The sequence below is a fragment of the Coregonus lavaretus genome, assembly GCF_964263955.1.
Source record: "Coregonus lavaretus genome assembly, chromosome: 5".
Taxonomy (NCBI): Eukaryota; Metazoa; Chordata; class Actinopteri; order Salmoniformes; family Salmonidae; genus Coregonus; species Coregonus lavaretus.
Genome location: NC_139992.1, coordinates 65,201,880 through 65,210,884, shown reverse-complemented (window position 1 = coordinate 65,210,884; position 9,005 = coordinate 65,201,880). Strand labels below are relative to the sequence as shown.

Sequence of the window (9,005 nt, the reverse complement as noted above, 5' to 3'; positions counted from 1 at the left end):
TTTGATGTGTCAAGTGGGCGAGATGTGCAGTCTGTGTTTGACTTTGTGAATTCTGAGATGTCTGAATTTATCTTCATGGAGAAACGTGTTGCCCAAACCTATGATGGCGCTGCTGTAATGGAATGTATCAGCTTTTTGTATTTACAGCGAAGTCCCCTACTCTTCCCTGATTAAAAGGTGATGACCACTCTACTCCACTACCATTGTCAACTCTCTCCTGACATGATCTGAAGCCACGTCTCATGTGCCCTCTCATCCACTGGCACATGGAATGTATCCTTTCCAACACTGTGAGTAGACTCCTCAATTTTCTCTCATTACTGTATGTAGAGTCAATCACATACAAACACATTATTACACATCAATGTGAGTTTAATCCTTGCTTGGACTAACTCATTCTTAGTTATTTTGTCTAAATGGCTTGTGTTATGTTTTTTTGGCCTCCCAGTCAAATCCTGTCCTGCCCTCAGTGGAAGAGTTGAGCTCTTCACCAACATCATCCATCCATGATGAGCCTGTCCTACACTGAAGCCTCAGAACACCTCAATCCCTGTCCTGCACTGAAGTCAAGCCTCTGAACACCTCAACTCATGCCTCATGCCCTCATTCAATCACTGCTGTGATCCCTTCCCAACACTGTGTAAGTAACCCTCTCATTCCCATTCCCCATAATATTGTACTATAAATGTCTTTATTAAATGCTTTAGTTTAAATTTGACGATTTTTTAAACACACTTTATCGTCTCCGTGCGTCCGCGCCTACAGTATACAGTGGAGCTCCCATCCTCCTTAATTGTTCATGTCACCAGCTTCCACTGGAAGTAACGTCAGACCAGCATGTGCTCTCTCTCCTACTCTGCTTTGATGCTTATGTAAATAGTGCTCCAGTGTATTCATGTTTAAAAAGTTAAAGTTAATGTACCGTTCATAAAATGTTTCCTAATGTTGTTGTGATACTAGCAAACTATTGGTGATGAGGTAGCGTTGTGTAAAAATAGTTTTACATAATCTGATTCAATGTTGGCTATTTAGCTAGCTAGCTAGCTATTACAGGTTGTCTGTGTCTGTAGCTTACCTCTCGCAGGCGCTCGCCATATCATGTCATTACTCTTTGCATTCACTCACTGATGCATATATTTAATCTCATCCAGGTAAATTGGTCCACAAGTGTTGTAACATTAGTGTTTTTTGTGGTCTATTTCCAGTATTTCTGTCTATTTGCCATTGTTTTATGGATTTACAGTGAGGGAAAAAAGTATTTGATCCCCTGCTGATTTTGTACGTTTGCCCACTGACAAAGACATGATCAGTCTATAATTTTAATGGTAGGTTTATTTGAACAGTGAGAGACAGAATAACAACAAAAAAATCCAGAAAAACGCATGTAAAGTATTTGACCCCCTCTCAATCAGAAAGATTTCTGGCTCCCAGGTGTCTTTTATACAGGTAACGAGCTGAGATTAGGAGCACACTCTTAAAGGGAGTGCTCCTAATCTCAGCTTGTTATCTGTATAAAGGACACCTGTCCACAGAAGCAATCAATCAATCAGATTCCAAACTCTCCACCATTGCCAAGACCAAAGAGCTCTCCAAGGATGTCAGGGACAAGATTGTAGACCTACACAAGGCTGGAATGGGCTACAAGACCATCGCAAAGCAGCATGGTGAGAAGGTGACAACAGTTGGTGCGATTATTCGCAAATGGAAGAAACACAAAATAACTGTCAATCTCCCTCGGCCTGGGACTTCATGCAAGATCTCACCTCGTGGAGTTGCAATGATCATGAGAACGGTGAGGAATCAGCCCAGAACTACACGGGAGGATCTTGTCAATGATCGCAAGGCAGCTGGGACCATAGTCACCAAGAAAACAATTGGTAACACACTACGCCGTGAAGGACTGAAATCCTGCAGCGCCCGCAAGGTCCCCATGCTCAAGAAAGCACATATACAGGCCCGTCTGAAGTTTGCCAAAGAACATCTGAATGATTCAGAGGAGAACTGGGTGAAAATGTTGTGGTCAGATGAGACCAAAATTGAGCTCTTTGGCATCAACTCAACTCGCCGTGTTTGGAGGAGGAGGAATGCTGCCTATGACCCCAAGAACACCATCCCCACCGTCAAACATGGAGGTGGAAACAATATGCTTTGGGGGTGTTTTTCTGCTAAGGGGACAGGACAACTTCACCGCATCAAAGGGACGATGGACGGGGCCATGTACTGTCAAATCCTGGGTGAGAACCTCCTTCCCTTAGCCAGGGCATTGAAAATGGGTTGTGGATGGGTATTCCAGCATGACAATGACCCAAAACACACGGCCAAGGCAACAAAGGAGTGGCTCAAGAAGAAGCACATTAAGGTCCTGGAGTGGCCTAGCCAGTCTCCAGACCTTAATCCCATAGAAAATCTGTGGAGGGAGCTGAAGGTTCGAGTTGCCAAACGTCAGCCTCGAAACATTAATGACTTGGAGAAGATCTGCAAAGAGGAGTGGGACAAAATCCCTCCTGAGATGTGTGCAAACCTGGTGGCCAACTACAAGAAACGTCTGACCTCTGTGATTGCCAACAAGGGTTTTGCCACCAAGTACTAAGTCATGTTTTGCAGAGGTGTCAAATACTTATTTCCCTCAATAAAATGCAAATCAATTTATATTTTTTTTTACATGCGTTTTTCTGGATTTTTGTTGTTGTTATTCTGTCTCTCACTGTTCAAATAAACCTACCATTAAAATTATAGACTGATCATGTCTTTGTCAGTGGGCAAACGTACAAAATCAGCAGGGGATCAAATACTTTTTTCCCTCACTGAACAAAAATATAAATGCCACATGCAACAATTTCAAAAAATGTACTCAGTTACAGTTCATATAAGGAGATCAGTTTCATATGATCCCGCAGGTGAAGAAGCCGGATGTGGAGGTCCTGGGCTGGTGTGGTTACACGTGGTCTGCGGTTGTGAGGCCTGTTGGACGTAGTGCCAAACTCTCTAAAACAACATTGGAGGTGGCTTATGGTAGAGAAATGAACATTAAATGCTCTGGCAACAGCTCTGGTGGACATTCCTGCAGCCAGCATGCCAATTGCACGCTCCCTCAACTTGAGACATCTGTGGCATTGTGTTGTGTGACAAAACTTCACATTTTAGAGTGGCCTTTTATTGTCCCCAGCACAAGGTGCACCTGTGTAATGATGATGCTGGTTAATCAGCTTCTTGACATGCCACACCTGTCAGGTGAATGGATTATCTTGGCAAAGGAGAAATGTTCACTAACAGGGATATAAACAAATGTGTGCACAACATTTTAGGGAAATAAGCTTTTTGTGTGTATGGAAACATTCAGGGATCTTTTATTTCAGCTCATGAAACATGGGACCAAAACTTTACATGTTGCGATTATGTTTTTGTTCAATATTAGCCGGTGGTCTTTTGGAATGTAGAATGTGTGACACATAAAACATGTATGAATGTATCTTTTGTCATTCAGAACTATTTTATTTAGACTATGCAAGAGGAAATTATTATTGTTGATTAATTTTGAATAATAGCACTTAATGTTAATGTCATACTTTTACTGTTGTCTATCGAATGTATTATATGAGTCTGCATTGATGCTTGCTGAGGAGAGGTGTGTGCAGCGTAGAGAGGCTCGCCATTTCATGTCAATGCTTTGCACTGCATCTCATCCAGAAATAAAAGACCAGAATCAGCAGCTGTGTGTCCCGTGTCCAGTCAATCTACATGCACCACAACGCAGAACCAAAGCCAGAGCGTTGTAGCCAGCGCATTCACACATAGGCCCAGACCGGCTACACTAACAATAAATGAAGTTCCATTAATGAACATACTGTAGAAGCTTAATTACTTGTGATTGTCTTAATCTGTCTGGGGAGAAATTGCATTAAATTAATTTGAATATACATAAAAGTTAAGTAAAGAAAGAAACAGTACACAGAAAGTATGGTGAAACAATTAAGAAAGTAATAGTAATTTAAATGGTAACCGGCAAACAGATCTTCGCTTTAGAATACAGTGTCAAGGCCCTGTAGGTACACTGAAACTTTGGTCAAACTATAAAGAAAGTAACAGTAAAGTACACAGGAACTATCAGGAACTATGGTGAAACAATTAACATTTAAGAAAGTAATAGCAATTTACATGGTAACAGGGGAACAGCTATTTGCTTTAGAATACAGTGTCAAGGCTCAGAAACAATAGTGTAACTATAAAGAAATTATCAGTAAGTTACATCATCATTTCTTATAGTGCTGAATTTAACGACTGGAAAGTAATAGGAAACAACAGGGAAACAAGACGGAAACAAGACGGCAACGACAAGGTAACTACCCAGCTACAAGCAAAGACCCAAAAGGTACATTTTGAGGTTGGCCCACATACTGTATAAGTTTCTCAAATGTTTCTGTTAAATAAACAGTCTTTCTTCAAAGTTTCAACTACATTCTGAATAACTTTATGGTGCTACTGAGAAGAGGTGAAATGGCCTTAAATACTTACTACATAACTTCTGCGTATTAGCCTCTATTATTGAAAGTTATTCAGTAACTAATATTAGTTTCTACATATCAACCATGAAAATTCATCACACTTTATATCAGTATTTGGCCTCTACATACTAATCTTATTTCCCAGTTGTTTCCTGTTACTTTCTGGACGTTACCCTGTTATGTCAGCACTGTAAACTAAAGTGCTTCCGAGGTCTTATTCACAATCACATGAATGATGATTAACCAAATCATACTTTCCGCTTATGTCGTGCATAATTAAGGTAATTCTGATACAATGAAAATGCATTTGATGTGATGAGATGATAAGATAAGAAGTACTTGGCCTATAGGCAACCTCTATTTCTGTATTGTACACCAGACTTGGTTCAATGTAGCTTTGAGCTGTTCGATGAGAGCTCCAATCCACCTGTGTATTGGGGGAGGGAGGGTCAGTGTGTTGAAATATTTCAAATTCTCCCCCATACACATGGCACCTAGTGGATCGATGGTTGAAATGTGGATGATGCCTCGCCTGGGCTCGTCACTGTACTCCTGTAGATGGACACTTCCTCATTATACTACAATACACTTGGCACTAAAGGTCACTCAGAACATAATCACACACAATCAAAACCACAAACTTCATACATCAAGAAGACAGTGAATAGCTGGAGGGTTTATTTTCTACTGCCACAGAAATTCTCCCATTTATATAATCTGATAGTGGGAGGGGTGACATGAATTAAGAACCCACTGATATTACAGTTTATTAACTTTGACTGTGGACAGTGATGCAAATGAATGTGTATATGAAGACTTTACATAGACTTTTGAGATTTACTCAAATCACTTTTAGAACAGTGTTTGATAATGATTTTGATTTGTGTATCGTTAATGTCTGCACTCCAACGTCAGACATTTGAATTGTATGGGTACAATCGAAGAGCTGGAGCTTGCTGTCCAATCAAAAAAAAATTCTGAACCCGGTAGCAGGTTGTCATGAAAAGAAGCATGTGTGTGAGAGCGAGAGAGAGAGAGAGAGAGAGAGAGAGAGAGAGAGAGAGAGAGAGAGAGAGAGAGAGAGAGAGAGAGAGAGAGAGAGAGAGAGAGAGAGAGAGAGAGAGAGAGAGAGAGAGAGAGAGAGAGAGAGAGAGATAACCCTCTCCAGCATATTAACATAATGAGGAAAACACACTTAGTGGGCCATGACCTGATGTCATGTGATTATACCATGATTAATGATATCCTTTTACCAAAACACCCAGCCCAACACTCTGGGCTTAAAAACCACCACATACTGTATCTGATTGCTTTGATCAACTCATGTTCCTTTTCTCTGTGGGCCTTGTTTTGTATATGTTTGGTTTGATCCCCAACAGTTTTGTTTTATTAAAATAATACCTATTTTGTTATATTTTTTGCTGAGAAAAAGTCTCACTTTAAGATGACTTTTGTTTAAAGGGACAATCCGGAATTGGTACATCTATTTTTTGACTGTTGTATTTGAGGAAGACAGTTGGAGTAAAGGAGGGGGGGGGGACAATGACCATCCACTGTAAAAACAGACCTTAACAGGTTCCATATAAAGTCCAGGTGTGGATACATACACGTGTGCTTCTACTTCCCATTGGGTCTGAGGTGCAGAAAGAATTGATTCTGTGTTCCTATTAGGATGACATATAGGACCAGTTGGAGGCACAGCTTGAAACTGTTCAACAACATGCAGTAAAATAACCAGTCAAAGAACCTGTTCAACACATTCCACAATGACTGTGAGATGGTCTCGAAATGGTTAGATTTTTTCTGCCTTGTCCAAGCCAGAATGGCCCATAGTTGCCTGTCAAAAACAATGAGGAAAAATCTGAGACTTGAAACCAATTTTGTCTGGTTACCACTCAGTCTCCTCTCCAGATAACAATATGCACTGCAGTGGATGACTCAGTGTAAAATATTTCCCTCTGTTTTGCCTCTGTCCAGACGCCTTGCAGACACAAAGCCTTCAGTGTTTCCTGGATAAAGGCTCCAATATCAGTCTGTCTGCTTATTTGCAAGTGGGATGAATGTTCATTTATGCAGTAAAAACCTTCTTTGTAACACTTTTATAGCCCAGAGGTGTAGATTTACATCTTAGGGACACAATGAATTTTTGCCTGTTCAAAAGGGGGAGACAGGCGCCCGGCATTCTTTGGCCTCCTACACCACATTGTTCTATTGTTTTTAAACCTCACTGCCACCGAGGAGCACCAGTAGGTGCAGGGCCTCGTGACCTTTGTATGAACTTGGGCACAGGGTGACGTTCTGGCACTCTATTGGTTCAATATGTGTTGTTAAGACTTGCACATGCCTAGCTGAGCTTCCTTATGTCTGGACTAGGGTTGCAAAATTCCGGGAACTTTCAATAAATTCCCTGGTTTTCCCAAAATCCCGGTTGGAGGATTCCCAAAATCAGGAGGGAATAAGCAGGAAATCCAGAAAACTCAAATCAGGATTTCTGGAAAACCAGGCAATTTATTGAAAGTTCCCAGTGTAGGGATTAGAGCATTGCATTGCATATAGCATTATGTTCATTCATAGACATATTGTTTTGTAAATGTGTCCCAGAGATATATAAATATAATCATCATCATATTTGCTGTTAGCAGACTAGCAGTTGCTATTTGTAGTGATGTAGTTGTAGTTCTGTGCATTGAGTAGTATTGTGTAATTAAATGAGAGGTGTTTCAAGCCTCAGGGGGATTGCTGCTAGATTTCAGTGGAAAGGTTCCATTGTGCTACATGTATATTTTCAACAAATCCGACCTGCATCTGCGTATAGGGCTGTCAAAAAATTAAATGAAAAGTCATTCTAATAGGTGACCTCTGACCTACTTCATATTTTCTGTCAATTATGAAAGTATGAAGTCATGCATAATTATGAGGCCTATTAAAATTCACCAATAATTTGTGTTTATGCGAAGTTACCACTTTATTCCACAACTGGTAGCCATGCAGAACTAATGTGTCACTCCCAAGGAAAACATAACTGCAGCCATTTCAACAAGAGTGCATTGTACTATTACATGAAATATATATTACAAAAATTACACGTTCATTTTTTCACACACTGGCCATGGATTCAAGGGATGCGTTTACAATAAATAAATAAAAATGTGTATTTACTGTACTGTGCTCTTTCATCAGTTGTTTGCGTTGCTAGTGGCTGCATTCAGTCTCAATGTGACACCACTATGGGCTAATTGTTTTTTGTTAATGATACCTTATTCACCAGTAAACGCTACGCAGGCCTCTTGGGCTCTTGTGTAACTCAGGTGTGTGTAATTAAATTTCTTAAGGTCAACCTCTCACCAGGATGAATGAGTGAAATTGCATAGTTGACCACTTCAGGGCTAAGATCAAAATGCAATTAACTATAGTTAATAGATCTGTATTACAATGTAAGACAATGATATGGATGGAGCTCTATGGACACGATTAAACTTTTATTTATTTGGAAAGTATGAAAATAAGTATTGGCTAATTTGATAATTTGACAATTTTAGGACAAGTGTATCTGTGGTTAATCCTAAATGCCAATGTAAATACAGTGTAATACACAATCACTTGATTTGGTTTCTCCCACAATAAGAGGCAGGCTATGAGATATTGATCAGAGCATATCCTGGTCAATCAGACTAAATGATTGCCTATAAGCCCCTGCCTCTCCAGCTGGCTTGCAGGCACGAGGGTATCCAGAGGAAACCAAATTATGGAGGCCCAGATATGAGCCGGCTAGCTACTGATAGTCCCCTGCAGTCTTGTGGAACTGAGCAATGCAAATGTACAATAAACAGTGCCTAAGCTTGGTGGAGGTCTTTCAATCACAGAGGGCAATAGTTCAACCCCCGCCATGCATAATCCCAGCCTTGAAACCCCAGGGACTCGGCGCTACTCCGCGCTCCAACCTGCTCAATGGCACAAAGATATTAGATAGCCATATGTAGATTCACAAGGTAAACAGACCTCTCATGATAACACAATACGCTTCCTTTTCAACCTGGAATATATTTAAACTTAATTCTGTTTTCTTCTGCGGGAAGGCAAAAATTGAAGGCTTAGCTTTTTGCCACTGCCACCAGAATTCCTTGCAGCTGTTTACTTTGTTTAACACCCTGATATATCTCTTGCTAAGAAGAAATTGGTATCTCTTCTCCATGAATTACGTTCCCAGTGTGTTTGTAGTATACCCCAGCTTGGACTGAAGACCTGCTGATAGAGGAAGGGGCCTGCATGGTGGAGGAGTTGGCGTGTGTTTTGAGGGAGGGATGGTGAAAATATGAAAATCACTGAAAACCTCACAAACCCATATGACAGAGAATTGGCACAGTTAATTGGCACAAGTTACTTTCAGAATTGCTGTTCAAAAAATGATCAAAATCAGTCTAAATGGTAGTACATTTAATATGTCATTAGTTTGTTAGAATATGATATGATATAATTATGATCTATTACTTATGATAGCTGGTT

At 40.4% G+C, this 9,005-nt stretch overlaps 1 long non-coding RNA gene across 1 annotated transcript; it reads left to right on the top strand.

Moving 5' to 3' along the window:
• Positions 1 to 212: 212 nt before the first annotated feature.
• On the top strand, positions 213 to 2,938 carry LOC311129807. The gene is made up of 3 exons (XR_014613311.1): positions 213 to 290; positions 449 to 640; positions 2,898 to 2,938. It is a non-coding gene; the product is annotated as an uncharacterized lncRNA (long non-coding RNA).
• The last annotated feature ends 6,067 nt before the right edge of the window (positions 2,939 to 9,005 follow it).